The following is a 27,238-nucleotide window of genomic DNA, read 5'->3' on the forward strand; positions in this document are numbered from 1 at the left end:
ACTTAATTAGACTACATTCAATTATCCTTGTTTTGCTTTTGTTGATGTTCATCTTATATCCTCCTTTCAAGACACTGTCCATTCCATTCAACTGCTCTTCCAAGTCCTTTGCTGTCTCTGACAGAATTACAATGTCATCAGCGAATCTCAAAGTTTTTATTTCTTCTCCATGAATTTTAATACCTACTCCGAATTTTTCTTTTGTTTCCTTTACTGCTTGCTCAATATACAGATTGAACAACATCGGGGAGAGGCTACAACCCTGTCTTACTCCCTTCCCAACCACTGCTTCCCTTTCATGTCCCTCGACTCTTATAACTGCCATCTGGTTTCTGTACAAATTGTAAATAGCCTTTCGCTCCCTGTATTTTACCCCTGCCACCTTTAGAATTTGAAAGAGAGTATTCCAGTCAACATTGTCAAAAGCTTTCTCTAAGTCTACAAATGCTAGAAACGTAGGTTTGCCTTTCCTTAATCTTTCTTCTAAGATAAGTCGTAAGGTCAGTATTGCCTCACGTGTTCCATTGTTTCTACGGAATCCAAACTGATCTTCCCCGAGGTTGGCTTCTACTAGTTTTTCCATTCGTCTGTAAAGAATTCGTGTTAGTATTTTGCAGCTGTGACTTATTAAGCTGATAGTTCGGTAATTTTCACATCTGTCAACACCTGCTTTCTTTGGGATTGGAATTATTATATTCTTCTTGAAGTCTGAGGGTATTTCGCCTGTTTCATACATCTTGCTCACCAGATGGTAGAGTCTTGTCAGGACTGGCTCTCCCACGGCCGTCAGTAGTTCCAATGGAATATTGTCTACTCCGGGGGCCTTGTTTCGACTCAGGTCTTTCAGTGCTCTGTCAAACTCTTCACGCAGTATCATGTCTCCCATTTCATCTTCATCTACATCCTCTTCCATTTCCATAATATTGTCCTCAAGTACATCGCCCTTGTATAGACCCTCTATATACTCCTTCCACCTTTCTGCTTTCCCTTCTTTGCTTAGAACTGGGTTTCCATCTGAGCTCTTGATATTCATGCAAGTGGTTCTCTTATCTCCAAAGGTCTCTTTAATTTTCCTGTAGGCGGTATCTATCTTACCCCTAGTGAGATAGGCCTCTACATCCTTACATTTGTCCTCTAACCATCCCTGCTTAGCCATTTTGCACTTCCTGTCGATCTCATTTTTGAGACGTTTGTATTCCTTTTTGCCTGTTTCACTTACTGCATTTTTATATTTTCTCCTTTCATCAAATAAATTCAATATTTCTTCTGTTACCCAGGGATTTCTACTAGCCCTCGTCTTTTTACCTACTTGATCCTCTGCTGCCTTCACTACTTCATCCCTCAAAGCTACCCATTCTTCTTCTACTGTATTTATTTCCCCCATTCCTGTCAATTGTTCCCTTATGCTCTCCCTGAATCTCTGTACAACCTCTGGTTCTTTTAGTTTATCCAGGTCCCATCTCCTTAAATTCCCACCTTTTTGCATTTTCTTCAGTTTTAATCTACAGGTCATAACCAATAGATTGTGGTCAGAGTCCACATCTGCCCCTGGAAATGTCTTACAATTTAAAACCTGGTTCCTAAATCTTTGTCTTACCATTATATAATCTATCTGAAACCTTTTAGTATCTCCAGGGTTCTTCCATGTATACAACCTTCTTTCATGATTCTTAAACCAAGTGTTAGTTATGATTATGTTGTGCTCTGTGCAAAATTCGACCAGGCGGCTTCCTCTTTCATTTCTGTCCCCCAATCCATATTCACCTACTATGTTTCCTTCTCTCCCTTTTCCTACACTCGAATTCCAGTCACCCATGACTATTAAATTTTCGTCTCCCTTCACAATCTGAATAATTTCTTTTATTTCATCATACATTTCTTCAATTTCTTCGTCATCTGCAGAGCTAGTTGGCATATAAACTTGTACTACTGTAGTAGGCGTGGGCTTCGTATCTATCTTGGCCACAATAATGCGTTCACTATGCTGTTTGTAGTAGCTTACCCGCATTCCTATTTTCCTATTCATTATTAAACCTACTCCTGCATTACCCCTATTTGATTTTGTGTTTATAACCCTGTAGTCACCTGACCAGAAGTCTTGTTCCTCCTGCCACCGAACTTCACTAATTCCCACTATATCTAACTTCAACCTATCCATTTCCCTTTTTAAATTTTCTAACCTACCTGCCCGATTAAGGGATCTGACATTCCACGCTCCGATCCGTAGAACGCCAGTTTTCTTTCTCCTGATAACGACATCCTCTTGAGTAGTCCCCGCCCGGAGATCCGAATGGGGGACTATTTTACCTCCGGAATATTTTACCCAAGAGGACGCCATCATCATATAATCATACAGTAAAGCTGCATGCCCTCGGGAAAAATTACGGCTGTAGTTTCCCCTTGCTTTCAGCCGTTCGCAGTACCAGCACAGCAAGGCCGTTTTGGTTATTGTTACAAGGCCAGATCAGTCAATCATCCAGACTGTTGCCCTTGCAACTACTGAAAAGGCTGCTGCCCCTCTTCAGGAACCACAGGTTTGTCTGGCCTCTCAACAGATACCCCTCCGTTGTGGTTGCACCTACGGTACAGCTATCTGTATCGCTGAGGCACGCAAGCCTCCCCACCAACGGCAAGGTCCATGGTTTCATGACAGAAAATTTTCATGTCTGGAAAGAAGAGGTCGAAAATTTTAGTGGATAGGAAAGAGGAAGAGTGAGTGAGACCTGAAAGGGAAAGAAGATCTCACACAGCTGGGACTGCACAGCTGCCACACTGTGTAGAGGTTACAGAACAACCTCCTCCCTACAGCATTCATTAGCTTAATGCTGTAAAGAAGAGTTAGAAATTTTAGGTGGATAGAAAAGATGAAGAGTGAGTGAGACCTGAAATGGGAAAGAAGATCTCACACAGCTGGGACTGCACAGCTGCCACACTGTGTAGAGGTTAAAGAACAACCTCCTCCCTACAGCATTCATTAGTTTAATGCTGTAAAGAAGAGTTAGAAATTTTAGGTGGATAGAAAAGATGAAGAATGAGTGAGACCTGAAATGGAAAGAAGATCTCACACAGCTGGGACTGCACAGCTGCCACACTGTGTAGAGGTTACAGAACAACCTCCTCCCTACAGCATTCATTAGTTTAATGCTGTAAAGAACAGTTAGAAATTTTTATGTGTTGTAAGAAGATGTCGAAATTTTTGTAGATAAGAAAGATGAAGAATGAGTGAGACCTGAAAGGGAAAGAAGATCTCACACAGCTGGGACTGCACAGCTGCCACACTGTGTAGAGGTTACAGAATAACCTCCTCCCTACAGCATTCATTGGCTACCTATGAATCTGCCAGGTCGATCTGAAAATACTTTATGATGCCTTTTTAGAACCTGTCTCAGTTCTTCCTTCTGATTGGCTGAAATCTTATCGATTTCCTGCAATTTAGTTTCTATTTTGTCCAAAATAATTGCTTCTTCTTCTTCTTCTGTATTCAGCTTATTGTTATTAAGATTAACACCTTCGTCCCAATACCTCCTATTTTTCAGAACTCGTATAGGCAGCTCCCAAGTTTCATGATCAGTTACTACATGTTTATCACTAAAAGGTACTATAATTACTCCGGTTATTGGCAAGACCATTCTTAACTGGCTTGTTTCAAAGTCAACAACACTCTGATATTTTGACAAGAAATCTATGCCAATTAAAACCTCAATACTGAGATTGTTTACAATTAAACATGGATGATCAATTAAATTACCATTTATGTTAAAGGGTAGTAAAGCTTCTTGCTTTACCGTTTTTGAAACCTTGCCAGTAGCACCAATTATTCTTAGTCCTGATACCCTCATTACTGTAAGCTTATCTTTACCAGGTAATGCATCAAAGAAGGACTGAGATATTGCACTCACCTCACTTCCACTGTCTAAGAGACAACGTACATTGATACCCAACATATTCACTATTATTATAGGGTGGCTTATTCTAGGTTGTACAGGTGGTTCCTCACATTCATCTAGTAGTTCCTTTTGGATTTGTCTCCAACTAAAGTGATCGACCTCTGTCTTCATTACATTTAGGTTACATTGTGTAGGGGTTTCCTGAATTACACTTTCAGCTGCCTTTTCCAGTCGGTCTATTAATTTTAAATCGAAACACCGCACTACTTCATTACATTTAGTTTGCTGAACATGACCCAAATTACTGTAGTCTGAGCGATTCTGCGCCTCCAGACCGGGCATAACATTAGTTACAGCTAAACCACTTTCACCATTATCGTCGGTTTCCTTCTCAAGTGACAACTGGTCACAGCTACTGGGTTCGTCGACCCCAAACAGCCTACCCTCTACATTCCCACTTATCTCCTGTCCTAAATCTATTAGTACATTATCAACATCCTGCACAGGCACTTTAGATAAGAGCACATCATTCTCATCGTAAATATAAGCATGAATTTCTTCTGCTTCTTCACCTGACAATTCAGTATTTTGTAGCTCGTCCCTATCGTTACACTGCTGCGCTTTCTCTTTCTCTTCCCACTTAGAAAGCGTTTCTAACACGGTATCTATCAAATACTGTGAGTGATCTAATATTTCTGTTGTATCCTTAGGTGCTACCTACTCTTCATCCACATGTTCAGTTTGAGTATTCTGATCTGTCTTACCAATTCCCTTAACTACTGGCTTAGGAAAAGTAACCGCCTGGTGAGCGCCAGTGTCCTCATAGACGGGAACTAGTTTTCCTGCCTCGGCATACTACTGTTTCCTTTAGTTTCATTATAGTTAGCTGGCATAGCCTTACTTTCCGTACTGTTGTTTACATGCATATTTCTGTTTGGAACAAAATTATTATCCCTTGTACGCCATTGTGGGTTCTGATAATTATTTCCCCAATTCCTACCTCTCTTAGGATTACGAACACCTACTGTTCTGATGTTTACATTGCCATTTTGCTCGTTCCTAAAATTACTATTATTATTGTTATTGGCATTTCTGTTATTACGTGCTTGCTCCTCATTGGCAGCAACACGTTCTACACGTTCCAAATACTCAATGAAACGATCCAGATTGTCTCTAGGGGCTGATATAATTCTAGTTTGCCAGTACCATGGCAGTTTAGCTTCCAGACCTAGTATAATCATTTCTGGTTTTAGCTTTTCCGCCAAATGTGACAAACGTGAAATCCATGACCTAGCAAACTCTTTAATTGATTCCTTGCCTGCATTGAAGCGTTTCCCACTCCAAAATTCTCTCAACACTTCATTTTGCTTGTTACTAGACCAATACTCATTAATGAAAGCTGTTTTAAACTCCGCTAATGTTTTACACTTTAACATAACATCAGCTGACCAACGCATGGCGTCACCTGCTAAATGGCTTCTAATAAACGAGATTTTCTCTCGTTCAGACCAATTTGGTGGAATCACATCTTCAAAATCGTTCCAGAAATCTAGCGGGTGGATATTTTTATCTGGATCAAACCGCAAGAACTGCCGACACCCGATAAAAGCGGCGTTTGCAGCTACAACTTGTTGTATACTACCATTACCAGAAGTTACTGAAGCTACTTTACTCTCAATGTTAGCAATGTTAGTACTTATATTTTCTACTTTCATTTCAACATTATCTACTCTTTGCACAATATGAGTAGTGTCAGTTTTGATTGCTTCTACTTCTGCTTGACATATGTTTACTTTTATATTAACATCTTTAAATCTATCTGAGCACAGTTCAGACTCCGCCTCGATCTTTTCTGTTAACTTGTGCTCCAGCTTCGCATCTTCCATTTGGAAGTCTTTGCGAACCTCAGCGACTTCGGATTTTATTGTCTTATACATTTCAGAAAATTGTTGAGCAACCTTTTTCTTAATATCCTCATGATTGCAATCAATTTTATAATTCAAATTGTCTAGATCCTCTTTCAACTTATTGCAACCAGCCTTGAAAGTATCGTCCATTACCTCCAATCGTTTATTAAAATTTGTTTGGCTGGCCACAATCTCAGACTTTAATTCAGCATTACTGCTTTTGACCTGTTCACTTATTTCAGACTTTAATTCAGCATTATTGGATTCTAATTTATTGTCCATTGCCTCAAACCGTTTATTAAAATTGGTTTGGCTGGCCACAATTTCAGACTTTAACTCAGCTGTCATTTGTGCATTACTGGCAGCTATTGCTTGTAATATAACATTTAGATCAACAGCCCCAGCATCTTTGGGTTGCTCACGAGCTGGCTTTTTATCACACTCAGGTGACGAAAAACTAGCTCCAATACCAGAATCATCAAAACTACATGAAACTTCTGATTGATTAGTCATATCTAACTGCTCCTTCTTAAACTCTACCATCTCTGATGACTGTTTCATTTTTAATTCATCAGAGAAACTATCATCCAATAAATTTACAATTTCTACTTTCCGCTTTACTACAGGAGTCTCTATTATTGAATCATTGCCCCTTCCCACACTACTGTCAGGAGACAATACTTCATATTTCACCTTAACATTACTACTTTCAAGCGTATTTACACTTGAACCGTTGTCTGTATTTACAGTTCCCTCAACAGACATAGGTTCTGATTTAAGTTTAACCTCAGTTTCTTTTGGCGGTTCCATCGCCGACAGTCTTTTAGTGCAGGTTAGTGAAATTTTTAACAGCTTTTCACTTAACTTAGTTCCTTCTGCACGACGTATGGCGTTGCCGGCGCGGCGTACCAGGATTCCTGATGCGACGTGGCACGTTGAGCTGCGGACGGCTCTCCGACGGCTGTTGTGTGTTTGCGTGGCCCGCAATTGCAGGCTCTGCGCCGGCTGCTCCAGGGGACGACTGCGGTGCGGCGAGACTGGCTTCTCGCGATGCCGGCAGCACCACTAGACTCAGTGCCAGCTCCGTCAATCCAGATGCGTTGTTAATCCAATTGCGTCGTCCACATGCACACGTAACACATTCACTGTTCTATACTCAGTTGCGTGTCGCATTTCACTCGCGAATTCGAATAGTTAAAAATCACTTTCACTTAGTTGATTTCCCGGCCGATGCACCATATGTGGGGCGGCGGATGTATAAGTTTGTAAAAAGAGTAATTAATCTATTGCTGGATATATGCTTGCGTGTTGAATCAGTTTCTAGCTTTTAGAATGTTGTTATTGCTGTCTTTTGCCGTTCTCAACACTGGCTCTCTATTTACTCCGTGACCCCCAGAAAGTGATTTAATAAAACTTGGAGCCAGTAAATAGATATCCTAGTGCCCACTTTACCTGAGAATGTTCTTATAGCTGCAGCTTATAGCTCTGAGGAATTAGGAGATTGTCCGGGATTTCTAATCAAAAACAGTTTTCCAAAATAGTTGAGTATATTCTGAAATTCACTGATAAACAACACAAGTATCCCTACAACCTAACTAACAGAAACAGTTCAGAGTCTAATGCGCTGATGCAACTATAAATGTCCGAATCAAATGTTAAACAGAATGCTCGCCATAATTTGATGAAAATATTTCATCAAACGCCACGCTAAATATTTGGTAGAATGTCTGTCCCGCGACGGCACGTGAAAAATTACGACAATACGCAAACTGAAGCTAGATAATGAAAATCATTCCAGAATTAACACTTCACATGAAATGTTTTCATGGTTCCGCATATCTCTAGTAACTTAATACGGCACCCGAGGCTGTTTGTAGCAGATACACTGATGCGACGCGACTACCGACACAGATGGCGTGTCATTCAGCGTCTGGAGAGAACTGGGGCCTTGCTTCCTCGCGCAGTGTTCTTATATATAAAGCCGCGGTGCGGACGGCTGAGGGAACGCCTGATTAAATCCGCTCTCCCGACTAGCCGCTGGGCTAGTAACGCACCACTTCAAGTTACATAATAATTTATAGCTTCTTTGGCTGATGGCCGGAGAAGCTCTTAATTTAAACGTGCATTCAGCACGCAGGTAAGCATTGATAATAAAATTTTGACGTGGCTAAGTTAAATACTTTAGGCGAGAGAATTAATTTAATTGCCCTGCACGCACTAGATGAGCTCTGAACTGGCCCTGTTGAGATCCGCTATCGCTATAATTTTATAGGTATTAAAAAGAAACTTTACACATTTTCATAATCATAGCGGACCTCCAACCTATTTAAATCTAAACATCCTAGCCTTATTTACTAGCCTACTTAATCTATCTTGCTTCCTTCAGTTTTGAGATGAAAACCAGAAAATCATGAATTTCCATTAAAGTCTTAATTTGTGAAATCCAAAGTACTGTTTTTATTAAATTATTATGAAAGATGAATCTAAATATAAATTTTGAAGTCTCTAGCTCTTTTCTGTTGCGCCAATGATTTTCCCAGAAAAACGTCCAAATCTCGGAAATGGCTGAAGTTACCGAACTGATATTTAACACACATTAATTTAGTAATATTCCTGACATGCTAGAAAAGTTTTAGTTCATTTGCTTGATTTTTAAGGTATTGCGCAACATTTATGACGTCAGAGCTAGTTACAGCAGACTGGCTGGCACACAACGGAAACTGATGTGAATTTATTACAGCGTGAGTAGGCTGCTTCCCTACAGGCTGACGAGAATCCGCACGCAATTGTGCAATCACGTCATCAACACAGATTTTCTGTGAACGTTTGGGCAGGCATTGTTGGCGATGTCTTGATTGGGCCCCATGTTCTTCCACCTACGCTCAATGGAGCACGTTATTATGATTTCATAAGGGATACTCTACCTGTGCTGCTATAACATGTGCCTTTACAAGTACGACACAACATGTGGTTCATGCACGATGGAGCTCCTGCACATTTCAGTCGATGTATTCGTACGCTTCTCAACAACAGATTCGGTGACCGATGGATTGATAGAGGCGGACCAATTCCATGGCCTCCACGCTCTCCTGACCTCAAACTCTCTTGACTTTCATTTATGGGGGCATTTGAAAGCTCTTGTCTATGCAACCCCGGTACCAAATGTAGAGACTCTTCGTGCTCGTATTGTGGACGGCTGTGATACAATACGCCATTCTCCAGGGCTGCATCAGCGCATCAGGGATTCCATGCGACGGAGGGTGGATGCATGTATCCTCGCTAACGGAGGACATTTTGAACATTTCCTGTAACAAAGTGTTTGAAGTCACGCTGGTACGTTCTGTTGCTATGTGTTTCCATTCCATGATTAATGTGATTTGAAGAGAAGTAATAAAATGGGCTCTAACATGGAAAGTAAGCGTTTCCGGACACATGTCCACATAACATATTTTCTTTCTTTGTGTGTGAGGAATGTTTCCTGAAAGTTTGGCCGTACCTTTTTGTAACACCCTGTATATATCTACCACCTTCCCCCTCCAGGCTCTGTTTTAGGAATCCCGTCTGGGGTCCGTTCCTCCTAGGATATTGGACTCTTTCCACTAACTAGCAGTCCCAGGTAGCATCCGATGAAGACAACGAGTCACATTGTCGAAATATTGTGCACGGACCACTGACATCCGGCAGAACAGCCGACACATTAAGATTCAACAGCTTGCCGGAAAAGCCTGAAGAATAATTTACATATGTCGCTTCGTATTAAAACATATTCTTTAATTTTTTATAATACCGATGTTTCACAAAGACTCATCCGATCCCATAAGATTATATCTTCCGCATGAATGAAGATATAACCTTGGGAGAATTTTCAATTACGTACAGGACTAGAGTTTTTATTTTGAAAGGAAGCATTTGATTTTACAAGGTTATACAAACTTGGGTACTCTTTACAATACGTTCAGGGCCAACGTTTTCATTTATCTTACACAAATATTCAATGAGCCCTCCTCCGATGGCTCATGCCACAGTCAGTCTCGTTCCATATTGTTGCGAGTATGTCCGCGTTCAATGGTGTTGTTATGTGGTGTCGCCATTCACCCACAGTTATTGTAAGGGGATGCACTTATACAGAGACTTTGACAAACACCTACAAAGAAAAAAAAGATAGCGTAACGTCAGACATATGACCTTGGAGGTCAATTGTACAATGCGAGATTCATACGCCCCTTGCGGTTGTAGTAGATACAGTGCCGTACTGTAGATGAAAATCATGCCGCACAGTTGTAGCTGTTTGTTGCTGTGTTACTGTCATCTCGACTCGACGTACTTCGGGTAACCAACGAACGACCCCTACAGACAACCATAGCAACTGGAAACTTACAACTGGCACCAAAGTAATATTTTAATTTTAATGCGTAAGTCAAGATTCAATTTTTATTGATGTGAAAGCAACAGACTTGAGAAATCTGATGCATTTTTTTGAAGCACACAGTTACTCATTCAGTAACAAATCACTTAGAGAATAGGGCAGCCACAGCTTCAAAACTTCATTTGAATAAGTACATAACCGCAACAGCTCCCGTGAGAAGGTTTATTGATCTCCTATTGGTTACAATCCGTAAGTGACTATAAAGTCACATCAACAGGTGCCAAACAATTTACCTAAGGAAAATGCGAAAAAACCTTTTGTTAAGATACATAGCGTAAACTATATGACGTTTTTAGTTGCCTTATAAACAACAAAACAAAAACAACTGACCTATTTAGACACGGAATGCGTCTCTCAGTTAAACATAGATGTCCCCTATCCTCATTCTGATCATAGCGTAAAAAAGCCATCGTCAAAATATTCGACTACATGCGAGATATTACCTAGAAAAAACATGGATACTAAGAACACAACCGAATTAAAAAGAATTACGGTGTTTTTTTTTTTGTTGTTGTTTCGCGTCTTCTTTAGATAAGTTGTTTGGCAAATGAGCATGCCAGTTTACTGTCACGAAACTATTTGTGAACAAAAGCAGTTCAATAAATCTTCTCAGGGAAGCTGTTAAAGTTATTTATTTATTTTGACCCATTGAGTAGGTTTCTCTTGACACTTCTAACTAAACTATCACTATAAGAAGACAGTGTGAGTCAGGAGAACAACGATGCTTTTTACATAGTGTGTTTCGGCAAATGGGTCAGTATTCAAGTGGCAACTTCTACCCGGAAGCGCATTACTTCGACACTACATGGCGCCGAAGTTTGAGCACTGTGTCGTCACAATATCTTCGGGTTATTTTTGGCATGCTAATTTTTTTATGCAAACTATCAACAATCGGTGGAAAGCGCTCGGAGTGCACTTGTAAAACCGTAATTACGTTCTGCACGGTAGACTAATTATTTTACAATGAAATCAATACCCCTAGCTGCATACAAGCATTGATATAAGTCAACGGGGACAGTTGAAAGTGTGTGTCCAGACCGGGACTCGAACCCGGGATATCCTGCTTACGTGGCAGACGCTCTATCCACCTGAGCCACCGGAGACACAGAGAATAGTGCGTCTGCAGTGACTTATCTCTGACACGCCTCCCGTTAGACCCACATTCCCAACTTCGTGTCCCGCACTATATTCATAGTGCCCCTGCCCATTATACTCATTACTCGCGGCTTTCTGCCGATTCCCGTAAGAGTTCGGGCACTGTTTGTGCATTTGCACAGAAGAAGATGGTCAAATGGCCGATAAGCCTTATATACATATATATATATATATATATATATATATATATATATATATATATACAGGATTAGTCACCTAACATTACCGCTTGATATATTTCGTAAACCACATCAACTACTGACGAATCGATTCCACAGACCGAACGTGAGGAGAGGGGCTAGCGTAATTGGTTAATACAAACCATAAAAAATTGCATGGAAGTATGTTTTTTAGCACAAACCTACGTTTTTTTAAATGGAACCCCGTTAGTTTTGTTATCACATCTGAACATATAAACAAATACGTAATCAGTGCCGTTTGTTCCATTGCAAAATGTTAATTACATCTGGAGATATTGTAACCTAAAGTTGACGCTTGAGTACCACTCCTCCGCTGTTCGATCGTGTGTATCGGAGAGCACCGAATTACGTAGGGATCCAAAGGGAACGGTGATGGACCTTAGGTACAGAAGAGACTGGAACAGCACATTACGTCCACATGCTAACACCTTTTTATTGGTCTTTTTCACTGACGCACGTGTACATTATCATGAGGGGTGAGGTACACGTACACACGTGGTTTCCGGTTTCAATTACGGAGTGGAATAGAGTGTGTCCCGACATGTCAGGCCAATAGATGTTCAATGTGGTGGCCATCATTTGCTGCACACAATTGCAATCTCTTGCGTAATGAATGTCGTACACGCCGAAGTACATCTGGTGTAATGTCGCCGCAGGCTGCCACAATACGTTGTTTTATATCCTCTGGGGTTGTAGGAACATCACGGTACACATTCTCCTTTAACGTACCCCACAGAAAGAAGTCCAGAGGTGTAAGATCAGGAGAACGGGCTGGCCAATTTATGCGTCCTCCACGTCCTATGAAACGCCCGTCGAACATCCTGTCAAGGGTCAGCCTAGTGTTAATTGCGGAATGTGCAGGTGCACCATCATGCTGATACCACATACGTCGACGTCGACGTCGTTTTCGAGCAACGTTGGCAGATCATTCTGTAGAAACGCGATGTATGTTGCAGCTGTTGGGGCCCCTGCAATGAAGTGAGGACCAATGAGGTGGTCGCCAATGATTCCGCACCATACATTTACAGTCCACGGTCGCCGTCGCTCTACCTGCCTGAGCCAGCGAGGACTGTCCACGGACCAGTAAAGCATGTTCCGTAGATTCACTGCCCCGTGGTTTGTGAAACCCGCTTCATCGGTAAACAGGTAGAACTGCAACGTATTCTGTGTTAATGCCCATTGACAGAATTGCACTCGAAGATTAAAGTCATCACCATGTAATTGCTGATGTGGCGACACATGAAACGGGTGAAAGCGGTGACGATGCAGTATGCGCATGACACTACTTTGACTCAGTCCACCGGCTCTCGCAATGTCCCGTGTACTCATGTGTGGGTTTATGGCAACAGCAGCTAACACACCAACTGCACCCGCTTCTCCTGTGACGGGCCTGTTACGGACCCGTTTGCGTGCTACGACCATACCTGTTGCATACAGTTGGCGGTAGATGTTTTGCAATGTGCGGCACGTTGGATGCTCTCTGTCCGGGTACCGTTCAGCATACACCCTGCAGGCTTCATCTGCACTTCGTCGACACTCGCCATAGATGTGTATCATCTCACGGCGGGCGAGTCGATAGTCTTAAACATTTTGAAAGCGCAGAACAGAACCGTACAGGTTAGCTACAGAGCTGAAACTGAGCACAGTTGTTCTCGAGGCATGCCGGTACACGACGCACGCGCTCGTTGCGGTATGCGCGCAAACTACTAGTGTCTACAACAATACGGACCTTACTTAAAAAACCCCTCGTATACTGACTGCCACCCGCCATACTACCTGACAACCACGAGTGATAGTCTGGGTGCCGTTTCATTTAGTAGCAGGACCCATTGGTTGTCATCCGCGGCACACTCCTGAGGCAAGGACTGTAGAACCTCAGTCAGCGCGACAGAGTACGAAAGTGATGTTGCTGCTGCCCATGAGCAATCTACACGTTTTCCTGGTTGACGACATTCCATGCCAACAACATTTATGTCAACAACCTATCATTTCAGGGGAAAACGATCGTCGTGCACTTCTGATGGTCAGTGATGGTGGAACGTCGCAGTCGCAGGACCGTTACCTTAGGGGGGGGGGGGGGGGGGGGGGGGCTGCACTCCCTGCTGTGCTGACCGGAACTAAGTGCTCTAAGATCAACTGCATGCCACCAGTTGCTACAGTCGTAATGTGGAGGATAGGAAGACTTAATATACCTCTACCAGGCACAGTCTGTGAATGAGACGACTCAAGATCTTGGTTTTCCACTCTACTGAACATTCTACGACTGACTTCTGTACAAACATGCCACAGGCCCACAATTCTTTAGCATATTACTATCTGTGACCGAAGCAACATTTATCAGAAACGCCATTTTCAGTCACCACAATCATCATATCTAGAGTGCCGCAAATCCACGCACCGTCTTCAAGGTTCATTACCAGACTCAGCCCACGTTCAACTTTTTGGGTAAGAACCGTCGGTGATTTTCTATTAGGACCAGTTACACTGCCTGCTCGTGTATTAAGTGGAAACTATGTGTTGCTTCTTCAAACAGTTCATCCTGAGCTACTGGTGGAAGGTTGTCAGCTTAATAATGGACCTCTTGAACGTTGAAGCTTTACGACTACCTCGCATGTTGAAAGACGGTGAAACTGACGGTTCTGTCGGCTGTCACATTATCGATATCTGAGATGCAAATTATGTAGAGTGATATGTAGATCAAATTAATTTGATCTGAAAACAGGTTATTCCTTTATCTTTATTAAAGCATATCCGATAGTGGCTGCCAATACATGGAGTAGCTGTAGGCGTTTTATTTGTTGAGAATTACGTGTGGCTGGTCTGGCAGTTTCACGGACAGACAGCAGATCAAAGCCGGCGGATGGGCAGCATTAACTTTATGCAGGTTGTAAAGGTGACGCCGAGGCCAGGTAGGACAGGATGAACGGACGACCGTCGCTAGGCGACACAATACTGACAGCAGATAACGCCGTCGTTGGAATTCTGCACGAGATGACCGCCACTCCCACGTTGCTAAAGTCTTTAGTCTGCCGATAGGAGAGCAATATACCGGTGGACACCGCTCAGGGTCTGCGAATGCCAAAGGTATTTATGGCTCTATGCTCTCCGCAGAACACGGTAGGCAATGTGTGAGGATTCTACAAGCATGAGACTGCAAATTTTTCATATCAAAAATACCTGTAGCTATGCTCTCATATAAATAAAGCACATAGGCATCTTTAGAGGTTCATAGGAAACAAAACGTTAACGCACTCCTTTGAGACTCCGACAGGAAGGCAGCCGAAACACAATCTTTTCCGTAGCTGTAGGCCTCTGGTCGCGAAAATGCGGGAATTTCATTGGTCAGCCTGGTCTGACGTAGTAGTTTTGGAAAATTATTGAGAAGTGGGACGACGCTCCACGAGAATTGAGTCGTGTGACTGGATGATTGCTCGTGAGAGGATACGATTGGTTACCAAAGAAGGGGCGAATGTTACGAGGGAAGACAGGAGGAACTAGGTGGACTTTGTTATGCCAGAGCCAAGGTAGCCCCTGAGGGTCGGCAACCCATATTACACCACAGAGGACGAGGCTGCCTATGTACAAGGCGTACCAAAAGCAACATGGTAAACACAGGCTATTTACATACAAGATAATGGAAACAGACATTCCGAGCACTACTTCCTGCAGCGCGAGCTCGAGCCACAGCCTGCAGGAAGTATCACTGATTGGCTGCAGACAGCTATTTAGGGGCTAGAACCAGCCCTGAAGTTCAGTTCACTCAGGATGCCGACCTCATGGACTTCGACCGCTGAAGATTACGTCTTCGTCTCTGAATTGGACATTTACTAGTGTGTGTGTGTTACCACGAACCTTCGTGGAAAATTAGAAGTGAACTTTTGTTTGCCTCAATTAGGAGACTCTTACTGGAATCGTCACTGTTACATTTCTTTTGTTGTTCAGTCCTCAACATTGTAAACTTACATAAATAAAAGTGGTGTTTGGAAAATTTTGCGAATTGTCAGTGACAACAAACTTGGTCCGCTACTAGTGAGAGGATCAGTTCGAATTCCGCTCACAGAATTGTGTATGAAAAGTAGTCATTTCCCTTTTCAGCTCCAACTGGGGCATGATGTAATCTTTGCGTTAGGTACTCTTAGCTTTTCTGGATTCACAATCATGGTGTGATGCAGTGGTCGTCGGCAGTAGCACTGGCGAGCAACCCAATGACGCTGTTAAAAATACGGTAAGACCTGCAGTCGCCTTCGGCGTGTATAGGTCGCGATGCACTCAGTAAACGTTAGAGTGTGGTAGGAGGAAGACGCCTTTCTGGTATACATAATTTTACGAACTCAAAGTCTGGAAATCACTGTCGTCGGAGTGCGGAAACGGATCAGTGTGCTAATCGTGTAGTAACGTGCCTGTCGATTGCTTGTCTTGAATCTTCGTCAGCGTTAGTTACTTGTAACTGTTTCATGTTCTTGTGATAATTTATCAGTGTATAGGATGTTATTAAACATATTCGTGTCATACTTTAGTGCAACTACTGAGCTGGTTTTGTCTGAGGATTTATAATGAACAATAGAACTTATCGTAACTTTCACTTTCGATACATTCGTATCTCACCTGGTCGAAAAATTACAGTGTCACTATTCCACCACGCATTTGAAATGTTTAGGGCCATAATTTAGTGTTAATAAAAAATCCTTGAGTAGCACATGATAGTTTGCAGTCTTCAATGGGCATCTACCTGCTGATGCATGTTAATTACCTAATTAGGTGATAGGGTAGTACAGGGTTATTCGAAATGTTGGTCCCATTTTTAAAAATTCGTGTGTATTCAAGTACAAATCCACATGAAAAAGCTTTATACCAGTGAAAAGAGGAAGTTTCAAAGTTTTTGGCGGGCGGTGGCGGGAGGGCGGTGATGGTTTCAGAAGGAAGTTGTTTACGTCCCAACTCTACCAACCACGGAACGATCTGAGGAACCGAATCAATACTGCCGTGCACTCAGTAACAGCAGATACGCTTTCGCGTGTGTGGAACGAGTTTGGCTACCGCGTCGATGTTTGCCGTTTAGCCAACGGTGGCCACATTGAACATTTATAACATCTACACTACTGGCCATTAAAATTGCTACACCAAGAAGAAATACAGATGATAAACGGTTATTCAATGGACAAGTATATTATACTAGAACTGACATTTGATTACATTTTCACGCAGTTTGGGAGCATAGATCTTCAGAAATCAGTACCCAGAACAACCACCTATGGCCGTAATAACGGCCTTGATACGCCTGAGCATTGAGTCAAACAGAGCTTGGATGGCGTGTACAGGTACAGCTGCTCATTGTAATGGTCGCCTAGTCGTTGATATTGCTAATTGCTGTAATCGCACTATTTCACTCCCGTTTACGGAGCTTGTTAGCACTTGATGTTTGGTTGGCGCCATTAAAATGCGTTGTAGTAATCGCTGCTGCTTGCTGGATCGCTGCTGTGTCTCGATGCTGATGCTGGCTCTAAATCTGGTTGTCTAGGGTTAAAAACATGAGGTCCCGTGTTTTTTATGTGCTTTTGATGATAAAGAACGAGCGAAACCAACAAATATGTAAACCTCAAATATTTATTACTCAGGTGGCCATCTTAATTCCACTGTCCACCAAAGACCATGACACAAGACAAAGTAGTACTTCTGTTGCATGTTCTTTGCATTGTTTATCCACCTCAAACAATAACACACAAACGCACTCTACCAAAGTGACATTCCGACTGCCTCCTCGACCCTTCTTGCTGCTTGTATTTATAACATTGTCAAAGAACTACTAAAAAGAGATATCGTTTATAAGTCACATGTACATCTGTTATCATAATTTGTGCAGATAAGTTATTAATTTGCATCGAGTGACATAATTTAACATGTTATGAAAATGACAGACAGATTTGTTGACTTGACAGAATAATTCTTTGTTACAAAAAGGCCATTTTTTAGAAGTTTGTCAATTGACTTCTCTAATTTGCATAAATAAGTAATTAACATGAATTATTAAGAATTACATTGGTATTCGTCTAAAACAGGATTGATTTCGTGAATACTGAGTGGAACCGCTCCTAGTGAACAAATAGGTTTCACTGAGTGATTTTTATTTAAGGAGATCCAAAATACCTAAGTTGGCCACTATTTTTCGTACTTCATATTAATTATTTAAGATAAACTTAGTGTTTTTACATGATGACATTTGCTGTATCAGTGATCAAGTGATATTAACTTTTGTGTGGGTCAGTTATTCAGTATAATTTAATGGGTTGACTGTTTATGGAGACATGTTGTGCAATCATTGTTAACACACACAATAACTCTTCTATAATCATAAATACTCGTTAAACTGGTTGAATTTGGAGGGTATCACTTACTTCATTAAAGTAAAGCCTTTAATATGTTCCGTTACAATACCCCCCTCGGGTAATATCATTTACAGAATGTTAATGATATTAGCCGACTAGGACAAATGTGTCAAATGCTTAAAATTTGGAAAAGTACTACTTTAATAATTTTTTCTGTTTTTTTTTTTTTTGTTTTACTATGCATAATGTGTATGTATACCATGACCGTTACACTGTTTCAAAATGACTTTTCCTGCAAATATTTTAGTTATGTTGTTTCAAATGCACTTTGTGTTATGGCTCTCAGTACGACAGCATAATAAAAATATTTAGTAATATGTGAAAGTAAAAAAAACTTAATCTTTGCTCCCAGTGAGCCACATGGAAAATGATCAAAAACAGACACAAATATATCACATGCGATCTTAAGATATATAAAAAATATATATGTAAATTATTTCAAAGTCAGCTCTCATTGAGTCACAGAATAATCAAGATAATAGAAGGAACATAAATATATTACATAGATGGACAGGTCAGATGTCCATAGGAAAATATTGCAACTGTCTGCTCTTTTTGAGCCACATAAAGGAAATGAAAACAAAGAACATAATTAGAAGTATGGACATGATATATAAACACAAACACTAGAGAAGTCACATGTATGAATATAATATGCATTTAAAAAAAAAAGAAAATATTTAAAAAACTTGTCTCCCATTGAGACACAGTCAAGATAGTACAAGAACATATTAATACTAAAATTGGACACTTAAATTGGTCACAACATAACACAAACATCAAACTTGGTGAACATCTGATTAGCTGTAGAAAATTGTACACAAATCTTATGCCTAAGAAAACAATAGTAACAAAATGATGGGTCTTGCACAACAATTTTTACATTGTCTTTTATATTTGGTGCAAGTATGTCCCATATTCAACAATACAAACAGAAAGTAATAAATGTTTGTCACCTCTTTGGGTGCATGGTTAAACTTGCCCCTTGCAAGTAAAGAAGATGTCTCCAAATTTAATATTCAATAGTGACAATAAAAAATATAAAAACATTGTCACAGAGATCTGGAACTTTTCCAGGGTCTGTAGGATGAGTGGTAGTTGCTATTTGACACACCCAGTAAAAATCTTTGCTGATAAAATGCTTTACAGAAAATGGGTAAGTAACTGTATTCAAACAGGGAAATGTGCTTAATCATGTTTATATGGTTTCAATTCAGTAATGTTTCTTAATCCAAATAACCTTCTTGATCTGGGAAAGATAAGCCTATACGCATGAGGATGTGGGCTTTCTTTTATTTCAAATGGACCAATGTAAATATCAAAAAACTTTTTAAGTTCGGCTGACAATAATTTTGATTTCTCTTGTGTCTTGACGAGTACAAGGTCCCCTGGTTTGAACTGTGTAGCTTTTCCTTTGGCTGTATGTCGCCTTTTTCTCAATTCCCCTTGTTTTTTCATGGTTTCCCGTACACAGTCTTCTCTTTCTTGGGGCGACATAATTTTGCAAGGTGGATACTCTATGTTTTCAGTGAAGAAACTAGCAGGGTATTGGTTGTACATTATTTCGTGTGGGGAAAACCCAGTGGAAGAGTGCTGTAAGCTGTTCATTATTTCTTCAAAACTATTTATGTACTCTAACCAATTAGTGTGGTTCTGGCTACAGTAGGTTCTGCACAGTCTTCCAATCTCTCTCATGTATCTCACAGCCGGATTGCTTGACGGGTGGTAAGCAGATATTAAAATGTGTTTAATTCCCGTGTCTTCAATAAAAGTTTTCCAGTATTTAGAGGTGAACTGAGACCCATTGTCTGAAAGTATTGCCTTAGGTTTTTCCACAGTGTTGAAATAATTACTTGTAATTTTTGAAACTATTTGTTTGCTGGTAGCTTTCCTTAAGGGATAAAGCTTTATAAATTTGGAGAAGATGTCTACCATGACATAAATATAACTGTAACCCCCCCTTGTCTTGGGTAACGGTCCGTAGATGTCAGTTGCAACGAGATCGAGTTTATTTGTGGGTAATATGTTCTGCATTATTCCCCTGGTTGTTTGGTTTGTCACTTTTACCCTCTGACATCTGTCACATGTTGATAACTTTTTCTTTACTCTTCTGCTAATGTTGTAAAAATAAATGTTCTCCTGTATTTTTTGAATACACTTAGTGGTGCCACAGTGGCCAAAGCTTTCATGTACATAAGTAATGAGCGTATCTATTTGTTGCTCAGGCCAACACAGTTTCCAATAGTCTAAATCGGGTTTAGGTCTTCTGAATAGTATCCCCTTGTGTACTTTATAGTATGCTTCTACCTTTTCTCCCCCAGTTTTTCCTATGTAACTTTTGACTAGTTTCCAGTTTTCATCGTGGTTCTGAAACCTCCTAATGTCGTTACAGATTTTTTGTATTTCCTTTTCCTCTTTAATGCCCTTTAGATACATAATTTTGAAAATTTTCTCATCCTCTCCACTACTTCCCTCCAAATCACTTCCCAAAGGTAGTCTTGATAAAGCGTCTGCTACCACATTTTGTTTTCCCTGAATGTACCTCACTTCGTAATCAAACTGCTGGAGAAACATGGCCCATCTGGTAAGTCTGTTATGGTATAACCTGCACTCTTGGAGATAGCTTAATGCTTTGTGGTCTGTCTGTACTATTACTTTATGTCCCAAGAGGTAATTTCTAAATTTTGTAAAACCCCAATGTATAGCTAGTAATTCCTTTTCTGTCACTGTGTAGTGTTTTTCATGTTTTTGAAGAATTCTGCTGGCAAATGCGATTGTTCGGTGTTCCATTTTTCCATTTACTTCCTTTTCTTGAAATAAATGTACTCCTAACCCTGCATCGCTGCTGTCAGTAGCTAGCCAGAAAGGACTTGTCATGTCTGGTCTATGTAGAAGTTGGCTGTTACATAGTTGCGTTTTGTTTTGTTAAAAGCATCTTCACATTCTGGTGTCCAATCCCACACTACATTTTTTTTAAGTAAGTTATACAAACAAACTGCATTTAATGCTTGATTACTGATGAATTTTCTGTAAAATCCTGTGAAGCCGAAAAATGATTTGAGTTGTTTCTTGTTTCTAGGTGTTGGAAAATTTTCTATGGCTTTTATTTTGTCTTTGTCTGGCAAAATCCCTTGTTCTGTAATGATGTGTCCCAAAAATTTTAACTCCTCTAGCCCAAATTTACATTTTTCTAATTTTAATGTCATTCCTCCCTTTCTGAGTTTTATAAATACCTCCCTTAATAGTTCAAGGTGTTTTTCCCAAGTTTTCCCAGTGATTAAAATGTCATCTACATAAATGGTTAATTTTGAACTAGTTTCATGACCAAGTACAAAATCTAATACTCTGATGAATTCCGCAACTGATACATTGAGACCAAATGGAACGACTGTATACTGATAGCATTTACCATTATATAAAAAGGCTGTATATTTTCTCAAATCAGGACTAAGTTCAACTTGATGAAAACCAGCGGTGAGATCTAGGCTTGTCATATGTTTGACACACTCAAATGTACCTAACAGCTCATCTATACTTTCTGGGTGGTCGTTTTCTCTGATGAGATACTTGTTCAGATGTCTGGAGTCTAATACAATCCTAACGCTATTGTCTCCTTTTTTTACAATGAGCAACGGGTTGTTGTAGGCACTGCAACTTCTTTCAATAACTTCCCAATTTTCCATTTTTTGTATTTCTTTTTCCACAGCGTCTCTTTTTGCAAATGGTATTCCATACGGTTTTATAAAGAAAGGCTCATGAGGTTTTAACTGTAATTTACATTGATAATATTTCACTCTACCAGGTCTATCATCAAACACATCCTGGAATTCCCATAATAACTCTTTTAATTTTTCTTTCTGTGTATTATTTAGGCTTTCAGCTTCCCCCAGTTTTTTCTCTACTAACTTCTCAAACTCTTGACCCTCTGCATCATCCCTTAAGTTCTCATCTGGGTAATAAACATCCTCATTTTCATGATACACTGATTGAATGTGGTTACAGCTGTCACCACAGTTTAAAATTAACAAATTCACTACACAGCTTTGTTGCTTAACAGGTTCTATAATACACATTTGTTTTGCTGTAAAATTAAACCCAGCATTCACTTTTAATATCCAATCCATACCTAAAATGAAATTTTCATTCAGGTCATCTACTACTAAGCATCCATGTTCAAAATTTAGGTTATCAATTTTAAAAGTAAGTAACACTTGTTTCTTAACTACCTTACTGGCTCTGCCTGTAGCTCCTTTCACTTTTAATCCAACAACTGGCATCTCAGGAAAATGTTGAGAATTTCTGAGCTTATCTCTAAGTCTAGAAGTGATGGCAGAAACAGGACTTCCTGTGTCTACTAACACTCTTCCTTCCCACTTGTCAATGTTTACTTTAACATATGGACAACCTAGCTCAACATCTTTGTCTATTTCAGTATTTTCAAACAATAGATCATTTTCAATTTCTTTAGTTCCTAAGTCTAATGTCTCTTTCCTACACTTAGACACATCCCTCTCTGTTTACAAAGCATTGACATTTAAATATAAACCTTTGTTTTTATCTGTCCCTCTTAACACTGTGTTGCCACTTGACAAACTACTGTTTTCACCCCATTTTTTATGAAATCCACTACGGATTCTTGTCCACCATGTAGGATACAAGGTTGCACTTACCTTTGCTAATTCTTTCCAAAAGGCATCTTTGTTTATACAGTTTCCATAGTTGTTCCACAAAACTTCTAAAAACTTTTCCCCTTTTTCTTGAAAACACACATTTACATTCCATCCCTTTATATTTTCTTTATTATTATTATTATTATTACCATTCTCATAGATTAGTGTTTCATAGTTCCCAATAGGCAATAGCTTGTCCTCAGATACACATTCCCTAGTCTGCATTTCACTTAAATTAACCTCATTATTACCCATGTTTGTCACATCACTTACCTTTACTACATCATCACTTTTCAATTCTACAAATACTTTTATTTCTTCCTCCACACTCTCATCAATAACATCACTTGATTTAGGATCATTATTTAAATGTCCCTCTATTACTTCTTCCTCCTCCTCCACAACAACCCCACCTTCAGTTTCCCCCCTATGTATCTGAATCTCAGCAATCGAGTCTTTGGCTCCATTAAACACTTCGGCATCCCCCGTCTTATCAAATAAACCCCCCAAAATTGATTCTATTTGTGGTGTGTCTGACTTTTTATTAACACCAGTACCTTTTTCAGCCCAACTATGGAACTCTGCAATACCTTCAACTTCTGCACTTTCACTAACTACCTGTGCTTGAACCCTGTTTTTATTAACTGTATCACTTTTACTCATAGTATCCCAAAACCTTTTATTAAATTCTAATTTGTTCATTCTAACAACATCAGTGTTTTCATGGTATTTACTCTTTACATTGTATCCTCTCCTTTTCCAGTTTCATTTATATGTTGTCCTATCATAATATTGTCTAGCCCCAAAACTACGGACATCTAGTGGGACTGTCCACCGTTTCCCGGCTGGTTCCCTCGGTCTGTCCGTTTGTAGTTGTCGTTTTGTTCACTAGTTTCAACAAACCCCCGTCTTTCTTGTTCTCTTCCCCAATACCTATTTCTATCATTCCTGTTATCTCTCCTCCATCCTCCCTCCTGTGCATTGTTTCTGAAATCATTTTCATATCTCCTATCTCCCCTATTTGGAGCATTATTTCCAGAATTTTCAAAGTCTCTCCTCCCATAATAATCTCTATTTACATTCCTGTTCCACCCCCCATACTGGTTGTTGTCAGAGCCAAATCTTTGGTTATTTTCTCTTTCCAAGGCCCTATCTAATTTATCTACAAATTTCAGGAACTCTTCCATTGAATCGTCTGGTCCATGGACCAATTCCCACTGCAGTCTCTCTGGTAACCTTCTTTTTAAAACATCAAATTGTGTCATAATATCAAAAGAGTTATTCAAGTGAGCAAGCTTTTTCAATTGATCTCTGCAAAATTTTTGCATTCCCCCTACTTTCCCTCTATATACTGGTCCATTTAGAAATTCTGACTTTAATCTGGCTTGTATGGATTGTGACCAAAATTTGCAAATAAATTTAGCTTCAAACTCTTCAAAAGTATTCCAAGAATCATTATTCTCATTTGCCCAGGATAGGGCCTCCCCTTCTAGGAACCGTTTTACTAACTTAATTTTTATGTTATCTGACATTCCTACAACAAACATATCCTTACATTGGTGAATAAAGTCAATAGGGTGCAGATTTTCACCAGGAAAGCATTTCACTTATGTGCCCATACATTGTATTTTGATTGTAAATCGTTTGTTTGGACATCAATGCGTCCTCCAATTGTGTACATTTAGTGTGTATCTTTTCTACTTTTCTATCTACATTAGTGGTATACAGGTTGTATTCTTGTTTAAGGTTTTCTGAAGTTTTGTCTATTCTCTGATCTAATCTTTCAACTTCAGTATCTACTCTGTTGTAGATGACAGCAATGCTGTGTTAGCTTGTATGTTTTCATTTAAACTTTCAACTTTAACTTGAAGTTCTTTTCTGAAGTGTATCAACTGTTCTCTAGTGTCCTTACTGAGGGTAGTTTTAATTTCCTCACACTTCTCATTGAGATGAGTACTTAATAGATCAAAATCCAAACTTAACTTATCAAGTCTATCTGTGAGTTTCAAACTTACTTGTTCACTTGATTGTTTAAAATCCAAACTTACTTGTTCAATTGACTGTTTAAGTTGCGAGCTTATTTGAGTTGCAAACCCTGCTAGCCACTCTGTTAAGTTTAATTGTTCACCATCCCCTGGTTCAATTTTTACATTTCCTACGATCTCATCACTCTCAGGTAGAGACATGTTAACTAATAATTATTTTAAATGACAACAACAACAAAATATCTTGCTATATGTAGCTATGTCGTGATCGGTGTTCCTGTTGGCTTTCTTCACTTCTATTCGGTTTTATCGAAGCTGGAGTCTTGATTGATGAATTCCATTGACATAATCCAGATGTTAATCTTCCGAGCGGCGTAGTCGCACAAACACACTTTATTTATTTATTTATTTTTGACATATTTTCACTGTTGCCACACTGCACAAATAAACTTTTTTGGAATGATAAGCACTTACGAAATTTATCACTGCACTATTATCATCGATGCACTTAAAGATCCCGGACGAGCCCCCACTTTTGTAATGGTCGCCTAGTCGTTGATATAGCTAATTGCTGTAATCGCACTATTTCACTCCCGTTTACGGAGCTTGTTAGCACTTGATGTTTGCTTGGCGCCATTAAAATGCGTTGTAGTAATCGCTGCTGCTTGCTGGATCGCTGCTGTGTCTCGATGCTGATGATGGCTCTAAATCTGGTTGTCTAGGGTTAAAAACATGAGGTCCCGTGTTTTTTATGTGCTTTTGATGATAAAGAACGAGCGAAACCAACAAATATGTAAACCTCAAATATTTATTACTCAGGTGGCCATCTTAATTCCACTGTCCACCAAAGACCATGACACAAGACAAAGTAGTACTTCTGTTGCATGTTCTTTGCATTGTTTATCCACCTCAAACAATAACACACAAACGCACTCTACCAACGTGACATTCCGACTGCCTCCTCGACCCTTCTTGCTGCTTGTATTTATAACATTGTCAAAGAACTACTAAAAAGAGATATCGTTTATAAGTCACATGTACATCTGTTATCATAATTTGTGCAGATAAGTTATTAATTTGCATCGAGTGACATAATTTAACATGTTATGAAAATGACAGACAGATTTGTTGACTTGACAGAGTAATTCTTTGTTACAAAAAGGCCATTTTTTAGAAGTTTGTCAATTGACTTCTCTAATTTGCATAAATAAGTAATTATCATGAATTATTAAGAATTACATTGGTTTTCGTCTAAAACAGGATTGATTTCGTGAATACTGAGTGAAACCGCTCCTAGTGAACAAATAGGTTTCACTGAGTGATTTTTATTTAAGGAGATCCAAAATACCTAAGTTTGCCACTATTTTTCGTACTTCATATTAATTATTTAAGATAAACTTAGCGTTTTTACATGATGACATTTGCTGTATCAGTGATCAAGTGATATTAACTTTTGTGTGGGTCAGTTATTCAGTATAATTTAATGGGTTGACTGTTTATGGAGACATGTTGTGCAATCATTGTTAACATACACTATAACTCTTCTATAATCATAAATACTCGTTAAACTGGTTGAATTTGGAGGGTATCACTTACTTCATTAAAGTAAAGCCTTTAATATGTTCCGTTACATCATGCAGCTTCAAATACGATACCACAGTTCATCAAGAGTAGTGACTGGCATATTGTGACGAGCCAGTTGCTCGGCCACCATTGACCAGACGTTTCCAGTTGGTGAGAGATCTGGAGAATGTGCTAGCCAGGGCAGCACTCGAACATTTTCTGTATCCATAAACGCCCGTACAGGACCTGCAACATGCGGTCGTGCATTATCCTTCTGAAATGTAGGGTTTCGCAGGGATCGAATGAAGGGTAGAGCTACGGGTCGTAACACATCTGAAATGTAACGTCCACTGTTCAAAGTGGCGTCAATGCGAACAAGAGGTGACCGAGACGTGTAACCAATGGCACCTCATACCATCACGCCGGGTGATACGCCACTATGGCGATGACGAATACACGCTTCCAATGTGCGTTCACCCCGATGTCGCCAAACACGGATGCGACCATCATGATGCTGTAAACAGAACCTGGATTCATCCGAAAAAATGACGTTTTGCCATTCATGCACACAGGTTCGTCGTCGAGTACACCATCGCAGGCGCTCCTGTCTGTGATGCAGCGTCAATGGTAACCGCAGCCATGGTGTACGAGCTGATAGTCCATGCTGCTGCAAACGCCGTCGAACTGTTCGTGCAGATGGTTGATGTCTTGCAAACGTCCCCATCTGTTGACTCAGGGATCGAGACGTGGCTGCACGATCCGTTACAGCCATGCGGATAAGATGCCTGTCATTTCGACTGCTAGTGGTACGAGGCCGTTGGGATCCAGCACGGCGTTCCGTATTACCCTCCTGAACCCACCGATTCCATATTCTGCTAACAGTCATTGCACCTCGACCAACGCGAGCAGCAATGTCGCGATACGATAAACCGCAATCGCGATAGGCTACAATCCGACCTTTATCAAATTCGGAAACGTGATGGTACGCATTTCTCCTCTTTACACGAGACATCACAACAACATTTCACCAGACAACGCCGGTCAGCTGCTGTTTGTGTATGA

The 27,238-nt window shown here is 40.1% G+C and overlaps 1 protein-coding gene across 2 annotated transcripts in view; it reads left to right on the forward strand.

Moving 5' to 3' along the window:
* The window catches only part of LOC124777586 (sodium-independent sulfate anion transporter-like), a 314,736-nt gene that overhangs the window by 175,507 nt on the left and 111,991 nt on the right, over positions 1 to 27,238 (forward strand). The gene's annotated exons all lie outside the window — the stretch shown is intronic.

Source organism: Schistocerca piceifrons, chromosome 2 (genome assembly GCF_021461385.2).
Source record: "Schistocerca piceifrons isolate TAMUIC-IGC-003096 chromosome 2, iqSchPice1.1, whole genome shotgun sequence".
Taxonomy (NCBI): domain Eukaryota; kingdom Metazoa; phylum Arthropoda; class Insecta; order Orthoptera; family Acrididae; genus Schistocerca; species Schistocerca piceifrons.